Here is a 5,423-nt window from a genome sequence, read left to right on the forward strand (position 1 = left end):
GCGCCCCATTCACTTGGATTGGGCGAAATCTCTTCAAGATAGGCCCTAATCAAATTTTGAGGAGATGTGTTAGGGAGGAGGAAGTTTTTGACATCCTTCTAGCCTATCATGATGGGCCTTGTGGAGGTCACTTTGCAACTAAGACGACAACCTTCAAGGTATTGCAAGTTGACTACTATTGTTCCACTCTCCACCAAGACGCAAGAAGATACACTAGTTGATGTGATCAGTGTGAGAGAATGGGGAAACCTACTCCCAAGGATGAAATTCGTTTGCAACCTTAGGTGATTCTAGAGCCATTTGACAAGTGGGGCATGGATTTCATTGGTTCCATTGATCCACCATTAGGGCAGAAAAAGTACATAATTGTATGCATTGATTATTTGACAAAGTGGGCTGAGACCAAGGCTGTCAAGGTAGCAACACAATACAAAGTGGTTGAGTTCTTAAGGGAGAATGTATTTTAAAAGTTTAGGTACCTTAGAGAATTAGTCACTGATTAGGGAGCTCAATTCACATCACACCTAATTCAGAATGTGTTGAGGCAACATAAAATCAAACACAAGAAGTCAACTCCTTATCATCCTCAGGCCAATGGACAAGTAGAGGTTACTAACAAAGTATTGGAAAATAACCTAACCAAAGTTGTGAGCAACAACAAAAAAGATTCGGTTGATAGACTAGTGGAGGCCACTTGGGCCTATATTACAACCTAGAAGACAACCATTGCCTTCACCCCTTATGACTTGGTCTATGGAAAGAAGGCTTTGCTCTCCATTGAGTTTGAGTACAACACTTTGAGAATGGTAGAAAAGTTGGATTTGGATATTACAAAGGCACAACAGGAGAGGTTTCTTCAGCTCAATGGTTTAGATGAGTTCAAGATGCAAGACTTCCTACACACTGAAGTTATTCAAGTAAAGAGAAAGGTTTGGAATGACAAAAACATCAAGGACAATTTTTTTCAAGAAGGAGATTGGGCTCTACTATATGACTCCAAGTTCAAGGACTTTAAAGGAAAATTGATGACCAGGTGGCTGGCCTCATAACTTATAGAAAAGTGCCATGACAATGGGGATGTGAAAATGGAAACCATTCATGAAGAAGGTATCCCCTTGCTTGTCAATGGGTACAAATTGAAAGCCTATAAAAGACCTTTGTCAAGAGAGGAGTTCATCAATGCCATCAGTAAGGAAGTGAATGTGATTGGAAGTGTCTCAGATTTCATCACACCCAACTCTTGAAGACTTTTTTTATTTTTGAAAAAAAACACTGTAAGGGACCTGGGTGAAAACATCTATGACGCACTTGAGGCCAATTCCTGGGTTGAAAACCTCCTTGAGGCAGCCCAGGAGTGAGAAAAGGAAGAGAAAAAGATCCCTGGGTGAAAACCTCCCTTGAGGCGCTTAGGGTAGGCATATAGGATGACAAATTCCTTTGGGGTGACCTATGTCTTTCAAAAAAAAAAAAGAGAGAGAAAAAAATGCCATGGCAGGGATCTCAAACCTACCCACTAATAAAATTTTGTGATTTTGCAAGTTTTTAAATACAATAAGGGACTCAAAATTCTAGGGACAACAATCCAAGCATCACTTCAATTCTTTCTCCATCCACTTCATCTCATGCATTCCTATCATGTCCCCATCATCCATTTCCATTTTCAGGCATCAAAAACCAATTTTTGAGTAGTTTTCTAGCTTTCTACAAGATGCTTTGTAGCTTCTATAGGAAGTTCTTGTAGGAATACATGATGTCCTGAAATACTACATGAAAGGGGTCTCAATTTGAAAACAATGATGTAGGCCTATTCTAGGTTAAAAAAAGGACCCTACACCTCACCATCTCTCACCCAAAATCCACTCATATCCATACCTACCCCTGTGTCCATTAATTTTATATATATATATATATATATATATATATATATATATATATATATATAAATATATATATACAAAAAAAGGGGACAATCCAAAGGACATGTCATCATTGGCCTCATCCACCCACCACTCCATCTCCTTCATCACCATTTTTCAACTCCTACACCACCACCCAACCTGCCTCTAAGTGAAAAATAAAATTATGAAGAAAAGGAAGCTACAGGATTTCTTGTAGCAGCTAGAAGATCTCCTATAATAGCCTGTGTTACAATTGCAACAGGCCATTGCTGCATTCTCCTTCACCACCAATGCAAATAGTGGCCTCCATCATCTCTACAAGCCGTGTGCCTCCTGTCCAGAGCTCATCAACAACAAAAAGGATACCAAGCACTTGCACATAGGAAACAACCAGGAGACAACTACATCAGCAGGAAGAAATAAAAAAAAAAATGACCAAAGGGGAGCACTTTCACCTCCAAGTTTTTATGAAACCCCGGGTTGATAAAGTAAAGTTGGTAGCCCTAGGAGTTGCAGCATCCTTGCTGCAATATTGAGGCTCATCAATTACTTTCTTTTTGAGTTTCTTCAAAAATTACTGCAAACCTTGGGAAGCAACATGCCCTCTAATTTCAGAATCAATTTTATCAATTTAGTTAAATATAACTTATCCTTTAAATATTAATTCAATTTTCTACAACTCCATTTTATAAGCCATGATTAAAGCATATGCCAAAGTAGAAATATTTTAACCTCTTGTCTAAACAAAGAGATGAAGGTAATAAAACTATTCTCTGTCTATTATTTACCTGTAGCTGGCTCTTGTGGAATACAATGGTCCCTACAAAGCATACAAACAATGTGAAGGATAACTCATTATGTAATGGAAGCTCATTGTGTGTGAATGTAGAGAAAAGCTCCGCACTCTTGCACGATGAGCTTCCTCCCCATTGTATGACAAAATATTATTAATTTAGTAATGCATGTAGCTTTAATTTTATTTATTTATAATGAGGTGTTATCTTTTAACAATAAATAGCTGGATCTTATTTATTTTAGTGGATTGGAATTTTCCTATTTTAAGAAAATATAACCATATTAATTAAAATAAATAATAATTATGAACCGAGGAAAAATGGCCAGTTGTGTGGAGGTAGAGGAAGATGTGCATAGGCGGCTTTCATGGTGTGGAGTATGGATGTGCAGAGGAAGTGTGTGTAGATGCAAGAATAACGACATATTGTGATTGCCAAAAGCATCCTCAAATCAAGATGAAATGCGGACCCATACTACCTTAATTAATTAATTAGTGGTAATAGAGAAACTATATTATGTTGCAACTATAACTCTTATTCAATTTACATTAGATTTCCATTTACATAATTTAATGATACTGATTAATCATAAAATTATTTTTTCCTAATTTTAATTCAAATTCATTTTAACTCACTAATACATTCTACCATTAAGCTCAAACATTTTTTCCTTATTTTTGGAATATTAATTTTCACCTATTTTTTATTTAATTAAAACTTTTTTCTTATAAATCATTTCATTTTTATTTAAATAATAGATTTTCTTTAAATGTGATTGTTTCAATACTACTAATAATATTAACATTATAAAATAGATATTCTTCTAATACATCCCAATCATAGTAAAAAGATATTAAATCGCCTCTTTATTTATATCAATTAATTTTTACTATTACCATCTTTAAACACAATAAAAACATATAAAATAATCATAATTATAAAAATCAATACCATACTCCATTCTTATCATAACTCTTTAATATTTTAAAAATTCTATACTTAATGCTCCAAAAAAATTTTAATATCTTAGAAAACTTATACATGGTCTGATAGATCCTCAATGGATACTCTCCAAAATACTAATTAAAAGTGACGTTATATCTGCTGCATAGTCTTGTGATATGTTATGCGTTGATAATTGCCGAAACACAAACAAAAAATAACTTTATATCTTTATACTTTTCTTTGGTATAGTAGGTTATTTCTCAATTATATAAATCACTTTTTCTTATTTTCAAACCTATTATAACATTATTAATTAAAAAACATGACCATAATAATATTTATATCCTACAATAAAAAAAAAACATGACAATGATAATATTTATATCCTACAACAAAAAATATCCTACACAAATTTTATTTTATAACTAAAATTACATTTAAAATAATATAAATCCACATAAAATGGAAAATAATAATTTTACAAAAAAATCAATCTTAAAAACAAATTATAAATAATGTCACAGTCATGTTTGATTAAAATTGCAACTGACACCAAAATATTTCCGCGAAAATTGCAGTTTTCAACACACCACGTGTCACGTTCCTACCCATGATACATGGAAATAAAAATTTTTAACTTATTTTAACTTTTACATGTTTAACCCTAACATAAACTTTATGCCGCACATACTCTACCATTGCACATAGCTATTCGGGTTATTAACAATATTGGAAATATGTCGTTCCCACGACAAATTAGACAAATGTTTGGTTCATTGTCTGTTCGTATGCATTGTTTACACGTATACTTATTTGGCAACCGGAATGTGGGCTGGTATAACGCTTTGTGACTGGAGTAACATTTCCGGCGTTGAGTAGTTGGGTTGCTATTAATGTTATGGGCAGCTGTTTAATGCTCCCAGCACAGTTGTTCTGTCCCTCCTGCTCGGCCATGTGAACACGCCGGTTTCTGTATCCTCGTCCCTCACGCCTTTGGTTCCCGCTTCTTTTCAATGGTGTGGATCTATCGATCTGGATCCGAGGGTGGAGATCCGTCTGAGGGTTTTAGGGCTCTTATTAAGCGCTCTGAGTTCCCACTTGGCTCATTTGGTCCTGAAACTGCTCCCGGGTTCTGCTTGCCTCTTCGCACATCGGATATACTTTCATTCACACCTCCTCCGAGGTTTCATCTGCAACTCAGGGGTTTCACGTTCGATTCTCCGGAATTATTCCACACAGGTAATGGCTTTTCTCACAGTTTAATCCATAGTTTCGCTATTATGTTATTCTTTCATTACGGGTTTCTCCGTTGGTTTTGCATGCGTATTAACAGCTCTCGTTTCTTTGGCGTATGAAGGTGAAGCTGTGGTGATGCAACCTTCCAATACGCAGGACGACGGGCCTTCGACATCCCGACCTCCTTCGCTGCGTATCAGGTATGCAATATCAGCTCGTAGATTCCTGGGTGCGATGTTTGGGGGTTTCCCTTTTTTTGCCTGTTGTGGCTGTGAGATTTATACATGCTTGATTTTTCACTGGCTTTCAGATTCCTTTAATCTGATCGAGGTTACCCAGGACAGGGTCCTTGTGGTTTTGCTTTCGAGGCTATTCATGTATTTTCGTATTCCCAAATTTTTGTGTTCCCGGCTTACCCTATTGGGTTGTGAGGAACAGTCGGCTCCTTTCGCGCGGGAGGTGTCTTAGCCGTTTCTAGCAATTGAATTATCTCGAAGGTCTATTTGTTTTCTATGAATTGTTATTCAGATGTAGTTATTTGTGTACAAGT

The sequence above is a fragment of the Pinus tabuliformis genome, chromosome 8, assembly GCF_031772625.1.
Source record: "Pinus tabuliformis cultivar Carrire ecotype Pingquan chromosome 8, CPIR1, whole genome shotgun sequence".
Taxonomy (NCBI): Eukaryota; Viridiplantae; Streptophyta; class Pinopsida; order Pinales; family Pinaceae; genus Pinus; species Pinus tabuliformis.